Here is a 23,102-nt window from a genome sequence, read left to right as displayed (position 1 = left end):
GAGCCTCCCACTGAAGTTGTTTCAGACAAAGATTGGAACACTAACATTTGGTTTTGATGGAGTGATTTGGGTCATTGTCTTGTCTTGGGACCCAGTTTTGACCATAATTCAGCTGTCGGACAGATGACTTAAAATTTTACTCTGTAGTAATTGGTTATACGGAGAGGTTTCCTCCTCCTGTGGCTACAAAAGTAGCCCTGATCATCACAACTCCACTCCTGTGCTTAGCAGTTTGTATGAGCTGTTTGTGCTTACCTGCTACGTACTTTAAAAATATATATATATTTACTTATATTTTTTTACCAAACATGGTGTTGGATATTATGTGTTATTTGTCCAAAAGACTTTGTGCCAAAACCAAAGTTATGCTGTCATGTCCTTTTTAAAATGCTGATGCTGTCATGCAACAACCCAATCACCAGAGTTTAACTTGCTTTTTCTCTAATTTCACTCTCATGTAGGATGTACAGATTAGTACATCCTACATGCTAGCTTAGACCTGTAGTGTCTGAGAAGAAGCAATCTGTTTTTCTGTTTTTTTCAGAGCATTTTCCAGGACACCCGATCCCGTCTTAAACATTCTCCATTTCTGAATAATCTTCTTCACTGCAGAGTGCTGGATTTTAAAATGTTTGGAAATGTACAGTATTACCATAAAACTGTTCACAGGACTTTTAGCTGCAATGTATGTTTTTGACATAAATTACCCTGCAGTATTTCTAATGTTAATTGTTATAAAATTTGAGCAAAATTTGGCTCATATTTGTATGTAACAAAATGCAGTAAACCCTAAACTTATAGCAAGGCCTTTGTTGTGAATGTGCATTTTCCTAACCTGGCTATTGCGTTTCTTTAACATTAGCCAATTTAAGTCATCATTGTTGGTGTAATTCTACCTAAAAATGAACCCTAACCATTGTTGTTAGGAAACAGTATAACAGTACAGTAGTATATTTTTTTTTCGTGTACAACTGATTCATCATAAATAATCATGCAGAACAAAGCTGTTAGTCATAGACAGAAAAGACATTTCTGAGTAAAATATTTTGTAGATGTACATGTTCATGTTTTAGAAGTGTAACTGTTATAATCATATACCTTTTTCTATAAAACTATCATCTAAACTTAAGAAAGGAATAGCAAAAATATTATAGTTATACTAGATGTATACTAGATGTGGTGATGTGAAATAATCCTCTTCATTCCCTTAATTTTCCCAAGCCAAATTCCTAACCCAATAATTCTGACTCTGAAGAAAAAACACAAACACACTCCATGCCTATGATTAAATCATATAAAATATTAAAGGACCATACCTATGTTTGTGCTCATTGACTGGAGCCACATTATTTTCACATTACTGCCAAGAATTTTTGATGTTTTGCTGCTTTCTTGGCAGGCACCGGTTTCATTTAAAGTCTGCATGGAATGACAGACAACTTAATCCATTACAAAGAACATCATGTCTGATTTTATTTTCGTCAAAGTCATTTTATGTTGTGTTGAAACCCGTGGGGAGATTCGAAAAAAGTCTGCCTGCGTGATGCTTCCGTGTGCTTCGGGAAGCTGGTTGCCAAACAGGGCCGCATTCATGATTTATGCTGACAGAAAGCTGTGAACACAATCAATGAGCAAACAAGTCCAGATTGCAAAAATAAAGCACGATTTGGTGACTTTATCAGCCACCAGCGAAGCTCCGGATGAGTATGTTAGGAATTTAAGGCGCAGGTTTTACTTTTGCAATTATGCATGGAAGGAAGTTGTGCCGCAGAACACTCGGATGCTAAAACGGCCCAAAAATTGAGAAAATAGCCCAACAAACTGTATTCCCTGAGAGCAGATGGGTCCCCCTGAAGTGCAAAAACAGGAAGGTACTGTTCCTTTGTGGCATTTTGTCACTCCATAGTTCTTGCACCGATTATTGATTGGATTCTGCTCGTCATCTGTCTTCCCTGAGTGTGAGGATGTCCCTGCCAGGCGGTCTTATAATAAATAAAATCAAATCTGACACTCTATGTGCTCTAAGTGTTAGCTAAGCCCCCTCAGTTCACTTTTTCACAGTTTGTTTTAAATCATTAGAAGATCATACATTTGATTCATGTGCGCAAATTGCTTCATTCATCAAAGTAATGCTGCACTCTCAAATGCAGAGAGGCTTTGCCGTGATGTAATGTGGTGGTGCGGCTGACCCAATTTTGTAGGCCGGAGAATGATTTTCTTGTAATGCAGAGATAATGAGGAAAACGAGGAATGCTTTAGATATGGGTGGTCTTTTTTTTTTTTTTTTTCAAGTAAATATAAGAGAAAAGAAAGAAAGAGTTAAGAATGGGGGAGACAAAAAAAAAAAAAATGGATGTGAATTATTTGAGGGTGTAGTAGTTGCTATTTGAAGCCAGTAGAGGGTGTGTGCAAAATTCATGTTGCCATTAATCAATTCAGTTCTTCAAACCACCTAGGACCATCAGTGAAGCTCCTGAAGAATATAATAGACTCATTTTTCACTGAAAGACAACAAAGCCCGGCAACGCACTTGTGGATGATTCAATAGCACCCCCCCATACACACACACACACACACACATGCACACTCCCAAAATAAAAATGAATGGAGTATCAGTGTGCTTAATACGGTGTATTGATGCCATAATAATTTACTTGATGGCGGTTCTGGAAGGCCCTTCACACAGTGTGTAGTTATTTTCGCCCAGGGTATCCAATTGCTTTTTGTTTGTGCGTGTGCATGTAATCTCAACGCATACTAACACCGTCTTTTTTTTTTCTGATAGAAAAGAAAAATAGACAGGCTTTTCAACATCCAGTTTATAAAAAAAAAAGATCCTCATTGTGAAGGAAAACCTCTGTTTTTTTTCTTCTTCTGATGATGATAATCATTTTACAGCTAACTGTACTGGGGATCAATTTCTATTTCACTAACTGCTATTTGCACACATTTTTCAAATCACAGAGGGTTTTCTAGCATTATTGCCCTCACCTCACACAACAGTTATTAAATTCCTCACCACAGGCCCATACATAGGCCCATATATATGGAAATGTGATCCTTATTAAACTAAAGTTAATCAGAAACTACGTTGACTTGTGAGTACCATACTTGTTGAGATAGATGCCTTTCAATTTTAGCGACGGTTTAGTCACACATGAGCTAATTCCTTCACCTTGACTGTTAAAAGAGGCTTGGAGTCAGAGATACAGCACCCTTGACAATTATAGGCACCTCTGGCAAAGACGTGCAAAAAGTAGTAGCATTATTGCAGCGGCATGATCACAGACTCAAAATCAAGTTACAGTGAGCTTGGGAGATGGTTTTTTTAACCATCTTTACTATCCTTCTCATTGTGTGTGGTGGCAAAGCAAACCTTAATTATATTTAAGCCTTTTCCTTAGTTTTGTTAGACTTCCGGTGTGGACTTCCAGCACTGATTGTAAAAGCAGTGGCACCCTGCCACTGCACTACGGTACTCTAGACTTAAATTGAGCCTGCTTCTGCTGGAAATCTCTTCCTGTTGATTGGAAATGGTTTCTCTCCACTGTAGTCCCAGGTTTGAACAGAATGAGTACTGCAAAGTTAGCAGCAATCAACTGGGTCTATTTAGATAAGTTTTGATGAATTTACATTACAAACTAAATTTAATTTGATTAGAATGTGTAGGATAGAATTGGACTAATATGATTACAGTATTTGGTTGACTTGTTCACATAAACAGTCAATCGCTTGGCAGTAACTCAGAGCATTTAAGCCTCTAGACATAGCGAAGACGACTTGCTGGTGTTCAAACCGAGCATCAGAATGAGGAAGACACGGTACTCAAGGGATTGTAACCCTGCTCGTCCGCTGGGATAATCACTTACAACTATCTCTCAGTTATACAGAGGAAGGTCCAAAAATGAGGAAATGTCTATTATTGGTGATGTCTGAGGTCTGAAGAGAATGTGCAGACTGGATTGAGATGATAGAAAGTCAACAGTACCTCAAATAAACACTTCCTTTGACCAAGGTATGCAGAATATCATCTATGAATGTGGAGTTCGTAGAACCTTGAAGCGAACATGAGACCAGCAGACCAGCCCACCCTGGTTCCCACTCACGTCTGCTAAGAACAGGAAAGTAAGGCTAAAGTTTGCACCGGATCACCAAAATTGACGAAAAAAAAAATGATTTGGTTTGCTGAATATTAATTTCAGCCATGACATTCAGATAGTAGCATAAGCATGAAAACATGCATGAGAACATCCTCCTTGTATCAATGCTTCAATGGTGGGTTGCTGTGGTATTGTAATGTGTGGAGAATATTTTCTTTTCACACTTTGGGACCCTTATTACCAACTTAGCATTGTTTAGATGCTACCCTGCCTGGACACTGCTTCTGAAAAAAGGGACCCTATCGACCCTATGTAGTACAGGGGTTCCCAAAGTAGGGGTCGGGACCCCATACCAGGATTGTGAGACACCTCTTGGGGACCACGGAAAGGGTTGAGGCTGATGTGCTAAACATATTAAAATTGTCCTTATTTGTGAAACTGACATCAAAGTATAAATTTACAAGATGCTACACGTCCCTCATTTTAATGCAGGGGGGAAGGCTGTACTTTTCTGTAAGATACTTTAAAAAAATATTACTTTATTCTCGTAATTTTACAACTTTACTCTCATAACTCATAAAAAAGGAAAAAAAACAAATAAACACTCGGCAGAATTGGGTGCCCTGTGTCTTATTTTTGGAGTCACGGGCTGAAAAGTTTGGCAACCCCTGGTCCAATGGCTTCTTCCAACAGTACAATGCTTCATCTCTCAAATGTTAGGGATGGAGGAAAGGAAGCCAGCAAATCTGCAGCAACTGTGTGATGTACCACGTCAGTACGAGTAAAAATCTCCGATGAATGTTTCCAACACCTCGTTGAATTTCATGACATGAAGAAATATAGCGGTTTGAAAGCCCAAACTACTAGCAGGGTGGTCCTAAGAAAGTGAGAGAGTATTTTTCTGTCTGACTGGATGTAAATGGGATCTGTTTGTCTTGTAAAGTGCCTTGAGATGACATTTGTTATGAACCGGCACAATGTAATTGACCTGAATTATTAGGGTTGCCAATAATTGAGTTTCTGGTGATTTTGGAAATGTTTTTATTGATTGACATGGAATTCCACCCTCACTTAATAAATGTATAAAAAAAATATTTTTCAAAATTTTGTGTGAAGTTATATTACAGCAGTGATGGAGCAACATATTTTAAAGATTTTTGCTCATATTCGCCTTGACTGCTAATAATCAGGAGGCTGCCTCATGCTTGGGCGGCTGGACTCTGGCCACCAAATATCATACCTAGTATGTATGCTTCAAAGTCATCCAAGATTAAAAACACAAAACAAGGTAACCTATTGTTAAACTTGATGGTGCTTTTACCTCCATGCTCTAATTGAAAAGAGCAATGACAATCCACAATATCCCCTCATGTCCAAGCTCATTAAAATTAAGGTACCTCTGACTTTCGTCAATTATTCAGAAGTTGCAGCATTTATCTCCCCACTGTCTCCAACTGTCATCCTTTTAGGCACAGAGTGACTGCTAGAGCTGGCAGATGTTTGTACACATGGCCACACAGCACAGAACAGAATAAGCTGTCACAGTAGCACGCCCTTGTGCAGGAAATCAGCTTGTCAGCATTATGGCAGAGAACGGCATCATCTGTGTTGTACACTACACCCGTAACGTGATTTCAGTGTGATGTCCTGTTTCAAGTGTTTCGGCTCATGGGTATGCTTAAGCCTTTTGCGTTAGCAACGGTGCACATTAGGTGGGCTGCTCCTCAGAGAATTATAGGTTCAACTTTTTATCCTGTAAATCCACACCTACACAGGTGCCTTCTTACCAAACATTACAATTTATAATGAGACTCAACTTGCCTGTCATTGAACTGACAACAATATCATTATATCAGTGAGGTGGCTAAAGCTTGTACTATACTGAAATTAACAGCAATGAACAAGGACACAGTATTTGTTGCAGTTCATCTAAATCGGTGTCTTCTCTGTGTCATCCACAATCAAGCATCTTAATTTCATCTGCACTTCTGTTACTTTGAGGGAGATGAGTAAGTTTGCTCTTCACTTCTCAATAAGGGTTTTAATTGTTTTGGTTGGCCCCATCTATTATTTAAGGTACTCAGTGTTGATGTAGTCTGAATTCATAACAACATGAACAACTAACCGGACGGCCAAAATGATCTGATGATAAGCACTGACAGCAAAACGGCGTGTGGATCGGATCTCAGCTCATGCAAATGTCTTGTATTTTGCCAGACTTTCAGGCTTTTCTTTCCGTTTTATGACACTGTGGACATGTGTTTATGAACATTGAGCTAATTGGCCTTTTTGTTGTCCTACTAATCATAAAAATGCATTCCGATTCATCAGTATGATAATAGTTTATTGTACTGTCTGGTGGCCTGTTACGGTCCATAAATTAATTTGGCCCAAAGGACACATACAATCTGAAATTTAGATCGTAGGTTCAATGACATTTATAATCACAAAAAAAAAAAGAGATCTGTGCCCCATCCAAAATGAGCAAATGAAACAAAGTCCTATATCCAAGCCCGTGGGTCACCACCAACCCTTCTGCATTTCTGACAGATTTTCCCCACTCAACAACACACCCGCTGAGAAGCCAACTCTGGTACTTGGCAGCTCCATAGTGAGAAACGTGGCACTAGAGACACCAGGGACCATAGTCAAATGCCTGCCAGGGACCAGAATGGGCGACATCAAATCCTACCTGAAATTGCTGGCTAAGGATAAGCGTGAATACAGTAAGATTGTTATTCACACTAGCGGTAATGACACCTGGCGACGTCAATCAGAGTTGGTGGTCACTAAAGTTGGTGTTGCTTCGGAGTGTAAGTGTGCTAAAACAGTGTCGGACTCCGTAATTTTCTCTGGTTCCCTGCCTGATCAGACAAGTGATGACATGTTTAGCTGCATGTCATCATTCAACCACTGGTTGTCTAGATGGTGTCCTGAAAACAACGTGGGCTACATTGGTAAGTGGCAAACTTTCTCAGGAAAACCTGGTCTGACCCGAAGAGACGGCATCCATCCCACTTTGGAAGGTGCAGCTCTTCTTTCTAGGAATCTGGGCACATTTATTAGTTTCCAAAATGCTGACAAACCAGGGTCCAGACCAGTAAGCAGAGCCATAGTTTAACACACCTCTCTGCAGCTTCTGTACTGTTACCCACCCATTACTCAATTGAGACAGTGTCTTTCCTACGGCCAAAACTAAACAGATTAAAAATGGATCTAAAAGGAGCAAATGGCACAACTGAACCAGACCAACCCCCCCCCCCTCCTACAATCAATTTAACGTGGTTTATTAAAGGTCTCTCTTCAAAGACTTTGTTAGTTAATGACTTGTTTTCTGATTATCAGATTGATTGATTTTGCCTCACAGAAACCTGGCTGACTACGTTTGTATAAATGAGTCAACTCCCCCTAATTATTTAAATTTTCACATCCCCAGAACTACGGGAAGATGAGGAGGAGTAGCAACCATCTTTCAGTCTGATTTATTAATTAGTCCCTGGCCAACTAATAACTACTATTCTTTTGAACATTTAACCCTTAGTTTCTCTCATCCAAACTAGAAAGCAATAAAAACCACTTCTGTGTGTTGTAAATACTGCCTTTTCTCAATCTATTGTTACCTATGTTTAATAGAATAGAAATACCTTTACTGTCCCACAGTGGGGGAATTTGCGTGTGACAGTGGCAAAAGCAGGTGGGTGTAGATACCAGACTGACACAAGATTAATTAATGTGTAAAAAGTGGAATTTAAAGTTGAGTTGTACAGCAGAAGAGAAAGAAAAAAACCTATGCAGTTATTATTAGATAACAAGGCATATTCAGATAAAAATTAAATGTTCAAGTTAAAAAAAATGTAAGAGAAATCAGTAGTTGATTTAGAGAACAATGTAATATTTTAGTCAAACTTTTTTTGTTGCACAAATTAACAAATAACTGCAAAGACATCAACAGAACCAGAACCAAACTTTCTCCAGATTGACAGCACTGATATGTCTCTGTGGGTTTTTAGTGGAACCTGCTTTTAAAGTTATTTTCATCCTGCTGTGAAGGAACTCTGCTTTGTTCTCCCCAACATCTTTAAACTGCAGCCAGATGCTTTGTTTTCTCCCGTCCCTCATAGTTACCTTTACCTCGCAAACCCACCCTCTACGAACAGCTGCACTTGCGGCACCTTCTCTGTTTTCACATAATGGAATGGCCCTGATGTGATTGGCCACATGGCCGCCATGTTGACCAGTCAAAACGACTCCTGGTGAGAGAGGAAGGGGCGGGGGGGCGACCAGCTAGTAGAAGCACTGATGTTCGCCAGCTATAAACTTTGTCCATACCTGGCAGATCGCTGGGCAGTTTTCTTTTCTGGTACATTTCAGGTGTCCATACAACTTTAAAACTTTAGGTCTCTTTCTTTTGCCTGTTGCTTTCTGACTCCATTGCGGATAACCACATTCAGCATCCATGTATTAGCAGGCTAGGCTATCATTAGTGTTAGCCGCCTGGCCGGAACACAGTGCACTGAATAAATAAAAATGTAATGAAGCTTCGAAGCGGATCATTTTGCATTGATGAATTTTATGAATTTAAGTCTTTGAATCATTCGATGAATCGTGACAGCCAGACCTCTCAACTTTGAGCGAAAGTTACAGCCCATTTCCAAAAAAATTTGAATATCATGGAAAAGGTTTTTAGTTTCCATAATTCCATTCAAAAACTTAAACTTTCATAGATTATAGATTCTGGGCCCACAATTGAAACGATTTCAAGTTTTTATTTTTACATAGTTGGGGCTTCCGGCTTCCGGCTCATAAAACCCACAAAACAGGAATCCGCGATGGAATGGGCAAACCAGGTTTTGGTGCTTCTGGCGGTACGGGCAGCAGACAGGTCCTGCTGGAAGATGAAATCTGCATCTCCATACAGAGCCTTAGCAGAATGAATCATGAAGTCCTCTAAAACATTCCTGTAGACTTTTGTGGTGACTTTGGATTTAAGAAAGCAAAGTTTACCAACCCCTGCCCTGGACATTGCACCCCAAATCATGAGGTAGAGGTTTACTCTAATAATCATTACCAGGGTCTTCATGAGGGACAGAGAACAGAGGGACTTTATTCTACAGAAAGCAGGTGAGATCTATCAGCCTGGAAAGGGTTACAAAGCCATTTCTTAAGCTTTTGTACTCCAGTGAACCACAGTGAGAGTCATTATCCACAAATCGTGAAGACATCGAACAGTGGCGAACCTTCCCAGGAGTGGCCGGCCAAGGAAAAATGCTCCAGAAGTGCAGCATCGACTCATCCAGGAGGTCACATAAAACCCCGTGACAAAGAACTGCAGGCTTACCCCTGTTAAGATCAGAGTTCATGCCTTCACCATAAAAAAGAGACTGGACAAAATGGCTTGCCTGGTAGAGGTCCAAGATGAAAACCACTGCTGAACAACAAGAACATTAAGGCTTGTCCCGTTTTTTTCCCCCAGAACACATCTTGATGATCCCCAAGACTTTTGGGAAATATTCTGTGGACTGATGAGAGAAAAGTTGAACTTTTCACAAGGTGTGTGTCCCGTTACATCTGTAGTTAAAGTAACACCACATTTCAGAAAAAGATCATCATAGCAACAGTAAAATATGGTGGATGTAATGTGATGAGCTGGGACTGTTTTGCTCCTGCAGGACCTGAAAGACCTGCTGTGATCGGTGGACCCATGAATTATGCTGTTGACCAAAAAATCCTGGTCCAATGAATGAATGAATGAATGAATGAATGAATGAAAAAAAGAACAATGAAATTTAAAAAGTGCCATCGTCCAGGTGAAGATCATCTGTTCGTGTCCTCAAGCTGAAAGCAATTTGGGTTGTGCAGCAGGACAATGATCCAAAACACACAAGCAAGTCCACCTCTGAATGGCTGAAGAAACACAAAATGAAAACTTAGGCGTGGCCTAGTTAAAGTCCTGACACAAATCCTATAGAAATGCATTACTTTAAAAATGCTGTTCATGCTGGAAAACCCTCCAATGTGGCTGAATTACAACAATTCTGCAAAGATGAGTGTGCCAAAGTTCCTCCACATTGCTGGAAAAGACTCACAGCAAGTTATCGCAAACGCTTGATTGCAGTTGTTGCTGCTCAGGGTGGCCCAACCACGTGTTAGGTTTAGGGGACAATCACGTTTTCACACAGGGCCATGTAGGTTTGGATTTTTTTTCGCCCTTAATAATAAAAAAACATTCAAAAACTGCATTTTGTATTTACTTGTGTTGTCTTTGACTAATCTAATTTATTTTTGTTTTGATGTTCTGTCACAAACATGCAAACAATAAGAAATCAGGAAGGGGACAAACACTTTTTAAGCACCACTGTAATTTTTTTTGAATGATCCATGTAATATGTAATATTATGTTAACCAAACTAATTAAACAAGGATTTGTTTGTATGCAGAAGTGAAAAACATTGACGAGAGTGTAGAATTTAAAGGCAATTTATGTTGATGAAACAGAAAGGACCTTTACTTGACCCATATTAAACTTAATTTCTCTGTTTCAGAAAAAAAAAACTTTTGTCAGAATGAGCAGAAATTAAGATGTCTCTAAATCTCCCAAAAGCTGTAATTATCTCCTTCAGCAAACTATATTTTTTTTATGATTCACCAACTTTGTCCCTGTTCATCCTCCACTTCAACTACTAAAAAAAAAAAGGAAAAAAATATCCAAAACCAGGTAAAGTTATTGGGAACCTGTTTTTGTTCGAGTCCCAATAATTTACATTTAATTAAAACGCAGCCAAGACAGGGAACTGATAGATGTTTGGGCCTGGACTAAAGTCCCCAATGTTTCCAGAACCTAAAAACGTCCCTGGCTGTCTTACAAAAAAAATATCTAAACAAAACAAAAAATCTAAGCCTAAAACAAATGATGCTGCCTGACCTTCTGCTCAAATTTAGCCAGTAGCAGTGTGGATAGGTATGTAATCATTTTTGAGAGTTGCAGACCAATTAGACAACAGGGATTTGAACAGTTTTCCTCTTTAATCAAAGTAACTTCCTGTAAAACATGTTAATTCTCATAGCATTAGAGTTTTAATGGTATATGTTATAAAGTTTGATGGTAAATGTTAAATAATTTGTTGGTATATGTAAGAGAGTTTGATACTGTTTGTAAAATAATTTAATAACACATGTAAGAGAGTTTGATGGTGTTTGTGTGAGACATTGAGATTATAGTGGTGTTTGTGAGAGGGTTTAGTTGTCTTTGTGCAAGTGAATAGTTGTGTTTGTGTGAGAGTGTAATGTATGTGTGATGGCTGAGTGGTATTAATGTCATTTTCAGTAACCCGAAAACTAAAGAACCCAGCAACGCCACTTAGTTAAACTAGGAAAAAGAAACAGGTTGGAAATCGCAGGGGTAAGCAGTGTATTTAAAACCAACAAGATTACAAGTTTAATAACTTTAATACGATAAAATAATAAAAAGAAACCCTAAAAACTGTACAGTAAACCTTTACTAACAGTACAACCGCACGTTAAAAAGGTCACACACCAAAACTAAAACATCCGGCAGCCTCAGCAGCCAAAGGGTGGTGAAGATCTGCCGCTCCCGCCTAATGTCCAGCTGCAGACCACCCACAAGCCCTTGTCCCTGGCAGGGATGGGTCTGTCTCCATCCAGCCAAGGTGCGTAGCAATGTGAGCAACAGGTCCTGGCTCAGGTGTGCCTCACCATGGCCCCACAATGGCCTCGCTGCTCCCGGTCCTGGGGTTTACTTCCTGTCTCCACCCAGTGCGGATCTGCCTTGTCCCCATCGCTGCTCGTTCTCATGGTGGACGGGGCTTCCCTGGTGATACTTCCACTGGAGAGATCTCCAGATTCTTTAAAAGCAGTTCCCAGTTAGGGACCTTCATTTTACAAAAAAACAAAACAAAAAAACAACAACAGGATTTTCAATAATTTATCTGTTATCCAACTCAATCCTAGTTCAAGAACCTTGTGCCCAGTTTAAATGTAAGAGGCCAAAGGGGAACTGACCTGGCCTGTTTTTGATTTCTAAATCAGTTTTATTTATAAATAACTCAAAAACTATAATGAAGAAACATATACAAAACTTGAAGTTGTGGCAAACCAAAAATTAAAGTCATATCTGAATCAAAGTAAAAATCTCTCTCTTTTTTTTTTTAGAAATTCAGATTTTTGTGTCTCAGAGAAAGGAACAAGAAATAATGTCAGGAGCCTCATTATTTTCACATGCTGAGTTTTTATATTTTCTATGCTTATCTTAACTTGGAAAATAACAATACATTTCAGACTTTAAAGACTGCTGGTTCTCCCTTTGCACATGGTTACTCAAGCTTTATCCAGTGCATATTTATGATTTTAGATGCATTGATTGAATCATGGTCCTTACGTGAGAAAGTTATTGAAAAGATAATTGACACATAGTGCACAATCAAAAACGTTTAGTGGCACAGAGGTAAAAGCTTTTCTTAAAACAGGTTATAACTTTTCATGTTAAAACCACAGACCCTTGGTATTACTTCATAAAATAACAGGATTTTATGTATGACCAACATAGTGTAATACATAGGTTTTATGTAGAAAGCAAATTCTCTATATTTTTTACAATATTTTTTATGAGTAAAAATATGTAATGTTTAACCCTCAGAATCTGGAGACACAATAATTCAGCCAACACAAGAAATGAAAACTGGTGTTGCTGAAACATGAACTGACTCTAAATCGTATCAGGATCACTGAAAGGAGGAGAGTTAGGTTAGTGGCCAGCAAATACTCAGTGAAAATGCAGAGACACTGAATAAACACCATAAACTTTTTTAGATGCCTGGAGGTTGCACTTTCTCTGAAGACAGATCCAGATGGCTCCGACTTGGGGATCTAAATCACTGGGTTACTGATTTGATTATTGGTGATGCTAGGCAGGGCAAGAGCTAGCAGGGAAGGCGTAGTCAGTTCGGGGATCATACACAAATGGACTGTACACGGGACAGAGGTTTCCAAAAAGGGCTAGACAAGAGGACGATCTGGGATCCAGTCCAGATAATCGGTAACAGGCGGCACACGCACCGTGCGGAGGTATCCAAGGAGGACAGAGAAGGAACTCTGGATGGTCTACTCACACAATGGCTTTCAAGAATCTGGCGCTTACACACTGAACTCCTCCCAGGTGCAACAGCTCCCAGTGATTAGAGCTGCCACAGGTGTAATCTCTCAGACTAATTGCAGGTAAATCAAAGGGAGCAGGGAGTGAGGTCATTGGACTGGAGCAGAATCGTTTAAGGCAGGAACAGACAGGAATCATTACAAAAATCTAAAAATTGTGGTAGGTCTTTGTTTTTTCAGATCCCTTTACTTTGATACAACCCATTAAAATCTTCTGCAATCAATGGCAACATGTTTTAGGAAAGAGCGCACACCTGGATCAAACAGTATAAATCTGGCTCTTCTGTGAAGGCCTCAGAGTTTTGTTTAAATACATTTTTGAACAAACAGCATCATGAAGACCAAGGAACAGAGCAGAGAGGTCAAGATTAAAGTTTTTCCAAAGCAAATGTTTGCTTATAAAACAGCATCTAAAGCTTAGAGCTTCTTATAGAACATTGTTCGATACGTCATCTGAAAATGGAAAGAGTATAGATGTCAGGGTTGAGGTGGTTGGACCGAAACACAGACTAGAGCTCAGGAGCTCGGGTGAATATTTTTTGAGACTCAAGCTTACCGATACAGAAACCAGGAACCCGGCGGGAATAAAACCAGAACAGAGTACCAAGACGGAGGACCTGACAACTGGTAATGGCTCGACTGAAAATATATATAGGAGGGGAAACGGGAGCAGTGGCAGGTGGCGCTAATACACACAGATGACATGAGTGAGATATAATTAGCGCAGGGAAAGGAGGGCGAAGAACTAACATAAGCAGAACAAGATTTTGGCCAGACATGGGGAAAACCTACTAAACTATAAAGGTGCAGATCTCCCAGATAACAGAAAATAATACAGAACAGAGGCTAAAACAGGAGCTTAACTAATACTTATAAGGGGGAATCTGGCAGAGTTTGTTGCTAGCTTTGAGAGCCGATGGAGCTTTCCCACCAGTGCCAAAATGAAGCTTGAGGGTATTTCTGCAAAGCACTTCAGTTTTTGACAGAGTGACCTGGGAATAGAGATGGTTTTTTTTTTGTCCTTTCTTTTTGGTTGAACTAAATGAAATGACCTGAACGTACCATAGTAGCAGTCATGAAAAGATTTACTTCAATTCACCTGAATCATAAGAAAAGGTACTTCATTGCTTTATTTGTTATACCCTTTAGTGCAGCAAAACGTTCAAGATGCTTCATGAAAGAGAGATTACATCTCTACGTTTGCTGTCTACGCTAGTTTTATGTAAGTTAATGAGCATTCATTTAAATGAAAATGTTGGCAAAAGAGTGGCGGCCAGTGACAAGAGTGGGTTTCTTTAATGCATTTTCTCATTCCCTTCTGTATAAATATGAATTAGCCCACTTTGGTCCATTGTTCCCGTAAAGGAAACAACATTGTAGGAATACAAACGGGCAAGTACTCAACATGTCTTTTTAAAGTTCACCTTCAGAAAAGTTTTATTTCTCTCAGCAGAACCACATCACAGCTTATTGAGAACCAACCAAGTTTTTTTTTTCTTTTTTTAATGAGGCTTGAAAGTCTTCAAAAAGCCTCAGTAAGTAATTCTTTTTTACCATTTGGCTGTTCCCCGAACTGATTTACCGGACCTTTGCACGCTGCATTTGAGCCAAAGGCGTGGAAGAAGTGGACATATGTGACCCGTTGATTTGTGGGCTTTAATTTAGAAGTGGCAGCTAGACAGATGGGATATCATGTTAAAACTGCATATTAAGTGAATTGAAATTGGAAGAGCATTAACAAAATAAACATTTACTCAGTGGAGAGAAAAAAACTGGAAACAGAGTCCCTCGGGGGTTTGTTTGTCCAATTATAACCAAGGAACGAGCCATGATTATGGTGAACCAGAATTTGATTAAAACAAGCAAACTAACAGCAAAACAGTCTATGCAAAATAAACTGTTTACTCCACCAGCAAATTATAACAAAATAACAGCCTGGAATCAAAAATAAAAAATAAACAATAAATGTGTGTACTCAAGTTCACAAGCAAATTAACCTTCAGGTTTGCCTTCTCTCAAACGCAAACACACAAAGCCCTCAGAGAAACTGCCGGACATGACAATCCAACCAGTTGCATCTTTTGTTGTAACTCTTTACGAGCCTTAATGTCTCCTTAATTAGTAAAGAACCAACAGGGAACTGATCAGTGAAACTAAAACTACCCAATAAAAGAATTATTTGTGTGACAGATTAATTGTTTTCTATTAGTTTGGGAGAGATGTTGACCTTGTTAATGAGCTCCTTTGAAGAAAACAGAGGTATTTTTGGGGGGTGAAAAGTAAGTAAACCTCAGGCTACAGCATAAACCAAAGTCTTATAAGACTTTGGTCTATATATATATATATATATATATATATATATATATATATATATATATATATATATATATATATATATATATATATATTGTCAAATGTTATTCTTATATTCTTTTCATGTTATGGTGACACTTGCCCTAATTTGGACCTTGTAGCTGTCAGAGCAATACGCATTATTTGAATTCACGGAGCAGCACACGTTTTCATAAATGCATGCTGCAGTCTTTCCATTAGCCGTACAAGAAAGTCGTGCCTTCAAATCGTGGCCAAAGTATTGCTGTGTGACAGCCTGTGTGTTTTTCTATTAATATATTTGGATATGTTGATATTTACTATAAATTGCAAGTATTCTGAGAAATGTAAGTAACTGAAAGGAAGAGTAAAAAAAATGTAAGTAAATAAAGTACATTTTTAAAAATTCTTTAAAATGTAATAATAAGGCTATTCATCACGAGTATTTATGTCCACTTAAAACAGCCAAAATCCCCCACAGATCAGCACATGTTTGAACATTGATGGGTTTTTGCGTCAAACATTTAGATTGGTGTGCTCCTGACTGCCGAAGTGAGAGCAAACATCATGGTAGCGTTGAAAGGACTGTCGGAGGCCTCTAGAAAGGAGTTTGTAGCAGCTATGTTGGAGATTTAAAGAGATGTCCAAAGCATTAGAAATCAATCATTCCACTGTCTGGAAAATAGTCTACAAATGAAGGAGATAAAAAAAACAAAACACCAACATTGCCATGTCTGGCCATCCAAGCAACTTCACCCAGAAAGCAAATTGCAAGAAAAGCGTAAAATGTAATCACTGGACCTACAGCATTTTTCTTTTCGACTGTTGATATGAAGAATCAGAAAGAGACCATATGAATTCAACTTTCATGGGAGCTGGTCAAGGTTCAAACATTTGCTGTCCTAAAAAACCATGAAAGCCAGACTAACATTTGCCAGAGAAAAAGTAGACAAAGACCAGACCTACCAGAATACATTTTTGGACAAATTATCTAAAATGCAATTATTTTTCTATCAGATCAGAGGATTTTTTTGGTATAAACCAAATACAGAATTACAGAAAAACAACCTCATACCAAATGTGAAGCATGGAGGTGAAAGTGTCATGATTTGGGGAGGGTTTTCCTCATCTGTGTCTGACCCAGTGCACAATCAGAGAGTCCACTATGAACTCTATAGTGTGTCAGAGGATGCTGGAGAAAAACATGAGATTATCTATGAAAAATCAGGCCCTGGCTTGGAGAGAGAAATCCCCCTTTCCCCCGATTGAGAATTTCCTATTTGTGAGAAAATATAAACCCAAACACCGCGGCCAGCTAATAATACTAAAAGGATCTAATTCATAATTTGAAAGCAGGAGTTAAGTTAAAGGTCGATTTCACTTTTATTTGGTCAAATATGACATTTAAATAATTTAGAGTCAAACATGATCTGGATATGTAAACCCAGAACCGAAAGTCTTTAAAATACAGTTAGTCTATATGATCTGATACTTTTAAGAATTTCTTTTATTATTATATTTGATTAGTTAATTTATTAAATTACTGTTCCCCAGAGAATGCATGTGTGGTTTTCTTCAGGTACTTGTCCTTCTTGCTGTAGCCACAAAGTTGGATGAGTTCTTAATTCTCAATTACCTTTAGCTGTGGGTCCATGCAATCGTGGCTGTCGGTTCTGGGTGTCTAAGCAACCCTGTGATGGACGGTGGAACCTGTCCACGGTCCATCCCACCTTTCACTCTTTGCCTGCCGGAGATGGGCACGAGAAGTCCCTCCATCCCAGGCTCTGTAAGGACTAAGCCGGAATGGAAATGTGATGGATGGATGTTTCCGTTTCAGAATCATCTCCCAGTTACGCTAAAAGAATTGCATTTTTAAGCGGGAACTATTTTCCTTTCAGCCACAGTAATACCGAGGAGAATTTATGGCCCGTGTGTTTGACATACTAAACAAAAGGTAAACATATGGCCAAGTAAAAATATGCATTGAGAGGCTCACTTTCCCTTTAAGCTATTTATACATCGGCTTCACTTTTCATACCCCATGGCTACATCCATCTTATCCTCAAGGTTACATTGGCTTCTAGCAGCCAGGATCTCAAATTGAAATGTCTGTGACTGAATCGCTTTGTAGGTGACGTAAGCTCCAGGTTGTGACAAGGGAGAATAATGCTTGAAACAAAAAATGACATTATCTCTTGTCCCAATGATTTTTCCAACAGTGAAAAAGGAAAGTGCAAGGTTAAATCAGTTGCATGCCCTCTCGAGAATGTTAATAATGCTACACGCCGTGCCTGCATGATGGAAATCTACTCTAATTATTGAATAGAAACGAAAAAATCCTCTCCGGTTAAAGTCATGTCGTGAGCATCAGAGGGAAAGGTACGCTAGCGTGAGATTGTGTTACATGCTCTCGCCAAAAAATGGAGCCATATACATGTATACGTAAAAACAAATCCTATCCTGATGTGCCAGGTTTTATTCTGGTAAAGGTAACAATACAGAATGCAGAACAAAAATAAAGACGGTACATAGTTCAGGGTTTAAATTAATCACACAATCCCAGATGAAAGTGCTGTTAATAATGTCTGTAAAAGTATGCAAAATGTAATTTATGCAAAACCAAGGGATGAATATTTTACCATGCCTTCTTAAAAAAAAAAAAAAAAAAAAAAAAAAAAAATCTCTCATGCAAGTATGAAAAATCACTAGCCAGAATCTGAAAGCAGCATAAGGGAAAACACAGCCAAATAGTGCTGCTGGGCAGGTGCCTGCAGTTCCATTTGAGCAAAGCAATTATGAAAATTGAAGTTATGCAGATGAACAAAAGGATTACTAATGGGAAACGTGTCACTGTCCTCAGTTCATGTTGCACACGGTTAAAAGAATAGAGCATAAAACTGAATTTGTTTGGTAGAAAGCAGAACTTTTATTTGTTTTGTTGGCTTGAAGGGGTGGGGAGGTTAAATTGTAAGTTGCTACCCTGTCCATACAGTGCTGTGAAAAAGTATTTCCCCCCCTAAAAAAGATGTATTTTATTTATGACTGAGATCATCCAACAAAAGTTAATATCAGGTAAAATACAGAATGCAGTTTTCAAATGATTATTTTGGAATGAAATGTATCCAAACAAAGCCCGCTCTGTGGGAAAAGGATACCAATACACTGCAAAAACGGAACCAAAAATAACTAAAATCTTCTTGAAATTAGTGTATTTATCCTTGATTTGAGCTGGTAAATAAGATGATCTGCCAATGGAATAAGATTTTTGCACTTAAAATAGGAAGAACTCATCTCCATCATCTTATTTCAAGTGCAGTATATCTAATTGTCTTTTTTTAAGGGTGTCAAAATACCTCTAAAATCGGTGGTGTGGTGAGCTCAACCATATTCTCTATCATTCACAAATTAAGAGATAATTTGGAAATTAAAGGTATTACGTGAAAAAGATAACATATAGAGCTCTTTAATTGTGTGTTTAAATTGTTTGTTTTCTCTTTATTAAACTGCATGTTTTGACTGATTGTTTTTCTTTCTTAAAAAGATCAAGCATTCATGTATTAAATGAGTGAAATGATGATTATTTTAGTGCAGTCCAAGTGTCAGAAAGGCTAAGGAGAAAATAGCTTGTGGGAAGAGGAAGTAGCGCTTGGAAGGAGAGTGCAGTTGCTGGCTACAGGAAATCTGCCGAGAAGAAAAGAGGAAGTGGAACCGGACGGTTTGGTTCAATGACCTGCTGCCTGGGGTCGGAGAAAGAGGAATGAAAACTTTTGACTCGGCCAGAGAGCTGCATAGGGTGAAAAGTTTATCAGGTGATAAGGGACTGGGTGCAAGTGTTCGGTGGAGGGAGGGGGGATTGAGGTTTGCAACCTCCCAACGGCTCTCTCAGCACATAAAAGAAGGGTGTGGCCCTAGGACGAAGGGGGTTAGCTGGTCAGTCGTATCCTACTCATCTAGCTGAAAAGGTCTCACAGGAATTTTAAACAGGGTAATACTCGTTAGATTCAGAGGTCCTTTGAACCCCAGTTAGTTTGAGCTTTAACCCAAAATAGGAAGGATGTGGGAGAAGTGGGGTTTTAGTTCAAAGCCAAAAATCTGACATGGCACCCAACATGGGGCCCTGAGAGAGGGAGACCCCAAAAAGTAGTGGTAGGGAGTAGAAAGGCTGCTTCATAGACCACAACCTGTAACAATCTGAAGTTGAGTAGGATTGTTAGTGGCTGGCTCCGGCCATCAGTCACAACCCTCGCAGTAACTACCGTCGGCGTAGGTGAGGGATGAGCTTTATTGAGGGTAACTGAGCCAACAGTAAAGCTAGTAGCCAGTAGTCTGCACCCATCCCTGCTCCGAGGTACTAGGAGAGGCTTTGGGCGGCAGACAACTCGAGACGACAAAGGATGGCTGAAGCCATTGAAGACGATGAATCCCAGTTCTCAGTTGACCCTTCTGGAAGAAACATGCCTTGGGATCCAGGAAAATCCCAGGGTCAGATGGTTGCAACTCCACGTTCTTCCATGAGAAACATCACCACATGGGGCCGGTGGGAAGACATCCTACACGACCCTGACCTCGAGATTGGACCAGCACAGCCAGCCTTGCAGGAAGCAGCCGTCAGCGCCCGATCAAGAAGAGCCTCCTGAGTGGGTGTTGTACACTGATGGTTCGAGAAGAGGGCCCGACCAAGCTGCTTACTGGGGGTTCATACTGAAGCAACGCGACAAGGAAAGATGTCGTCAGAAAGGTAGAACCCCGGGAAGTGCACAGGCTGGTGAGGCCCTGAAAGAGGACTCGTCCATTTGGGAAGAAAATGGTTTTGAAACTGCCAAGGGGAAACAAGTTGCTTATCATGACCTGTGGAAGAAGATAGCCGAGTTGAGGCTGGACGTAGAGGAAGTAGCGCTTGGAAGGAGACTGCAGCTGCTGGCCACAGGAAATCTGCCGAGAAGAAAAGAGGAAGTGGAACCGGACGGTTTGGTTCAATGACCTGCTGCCTGGGGTCGGAGAAAGAGGAGCGAAAACTTTTGACTCGGTCAGAGATCTGCATAGGGTGAAAAGTTTATCAGGTGATAAGGGACTGGGTGCAAGTGTTCGGTGGAGGGAGGGGGGATTGAGGTTTGCAACCTCCCAACGGCTCTCTCAGCACATAAAAGAAGGGTGTGGCCCTAGGACGAAGGTGGTTAGCTGGTCAGTCGTATCCTACTCATCTAGCTGAAAAGGTCCCACAGGAATTCTAAACAGGGTGGAATTCTAAACAGGGTAATACTCGTTAGATTCAGAGGTCCTTAGAACCCCGGCTAGTTTGAGCTTTAACCCAAAATAGGAAGGATGTGGGAGAAGTGGGGTTTTAGTTCAAAGCCAAAAATCTGACAGGGTCAAAATACTCATTCTATTGGCAGATAATCTTATTTACCTGCTCAAATCAAGGACAAATGTACTAATTTGAAGAGACTTTTAGTTATTTTTAGTTCTATTTTCTGGATGTGTCAACCTTTGCGGTAAATTTTATATCATTGTGGAGCAATAATGGCCAACTCTTCCTTGCAGAGTTGTTTTAATTCAGGCATTTTGGAGAGTTTTGAGAATTATCCGGCTGCTTTAGGTCAAGCCCCAGAGTCTCAGTTGGATTTAAGTTTGAACTTTGACTTGGCCACCCCAATCCCTTCACTTAGTTTCAGTCCACAGAACAATTTCCCAAAGGTTTTGGGCATAATCAAGATATTTTTTGGCAAATATAAAATGGGCCTTTGTGTTCTCCTCGCTCAGCAGTGGTTCAGGCCTTGGCTCATGGATGCCATTTTGCCTAATCTTTTTTCTTATTGTTGAATCATAAATGCTGAGTTTTACTAATGCAGCTGAGGCCTGTGGAGTGTTAGATGTGGTTCTAGGTTCTTTTGTCCCCTAATAGATGACTCCTTGGAGAAATTTGGTCAGCTGGCCACTCCTGGGAAGGCTCACCATTGTTCAAGTTTCACCATTTATTAATAATGACTTTTTGCTCGCACACCAAAGCTTTAGAAATCGTATAATAACCCTTTTCAGATGGATCTTTTTTTGAATTGCTGTAGCACCTGATGTGTCCATTTTGGCTTTCCCTTTGCTGCTGGTTCCCCCTAAATTTCCCCACGGAGGGACAATAAAGGACGCTTCTATTCTGTTCTATGTTTTGCCTTTTAAGGTCTTCTAGCATGCTTAATGTTGCCAGACAGGTTCTGTTTAATAGTTTAATTTATTTCTTGTTTCTACAGGAATGGCAGAAACCACCACTGGGCGTGGCTTGTGAAACTGAACTCACCTTTCCAAAAAAATCTAGTTAAACAGTTAATTCACGATTTAACAAAGAAGGGGATTGCTGTTCACCCAGGGCCAGGTTAATTTGGATAGCCTTGTCTCCATTGTAAATGAAATCATAATTTGAAGACTTCCTCTTGTATTTAATCAAATTATCTTTGTGTGATACTAGCATGTTTGTTTAGCTGAAAGATTGAATTGTGAGAGAATTTCAGAGAAAGAAAAAATCCATAAGGGGGTTTATAGTTTTTCCCAGTATTACCCAAAACGATTTTTGAGACACAATAAAAATGTAGAAAAATAACAAAACTAGATCAAGCGAATGGACAATACTCAACAAAGTCAAACTGCTTATAACATCACGTTCAGACAACCTAGACAGTCCTTATGCACAGTGGACACATAAGTGCCTTGAAACTAATTTGATCTATTTCCGTTTAAACATATCATGAATCCAACGGTAAACCACAAAGTCTCCATTAAATGACACATACCTTTCTTTCAACCTATATCCTGCCATAACTATAACATATCCTGTGCTGCACATTTTGCACCCGGAAGGTGTAGGAGCTGCTCTCCCAGTTTGTTTAATAAAGCGTACTGCTCCTGTTATCGATCACTTTTGACTTCACCTTCCACATCTGCTGCCGTTGTTTCTCCGTCTCCCACCACTTCCCTGTCTCCTCATGCGTCTTCTCCCTCATCTTACTGTCCGCTGGGATTGTCACATCTGTCACAACCTTGCACGTCAACCACCACCGTGTCTGTTTGGTTGGCCAGCAGCTGCTTGTCAGTCTGGAACTTGAAGTCCCCCCAGATCTTCGCTTTGTTGTTCTCAAACGCTGTCAGTGGTGGTGTCCCGGAGGGACGCGGGGACTTCTAACCCACGCTCGGCACAGATGTTCGCGTACAGACTCCCAACCACATGGGTACCGCTCATTTTGGTTAATGACTCCCCTTTTTTTTAATTATTATTTCTGAGATCTGCAGCAAATTAATTAAATTTTTTTGTTGTGTGTTTTTTGTTGGAAGAGTGAGAGACCTTGGAGATTTTTAATTTCCAGTCAGAGGAGCCTTCATTTATAAGCATCAGCTCACTGAATGCCACATTTTCTGAGTATCGTCACCGTGACCAATAATTTAAATTTAATCTCAATTTCAAAAAGCAAAATTTGTGTTTTTAATTTCTAGAGATTTTAACATGAACTTGATCAACTT

Source organism: Fundulus heteroclitus, chromosome 20, assembly GCF_011125445.2.
Source record: "Fundulus heteroclitus isolate FHET01 chromosome 20, MU-UCD_Fhet_4.1, whole genome shotgun sequence".
In the NCBI taxonomy this organism is placed as follows: domain Eukaryota; kingdom Metazoa; phylum Chordata; class Actinopteri; order Cyprinodontiformes; family Fundulidae; genus Fundulus; species Fundulus heteroclitus.
The sequence above is the reverse complement of the archived record's forward strand: the minus strand, read 5'-3'. Positions refer to the sequence as shown.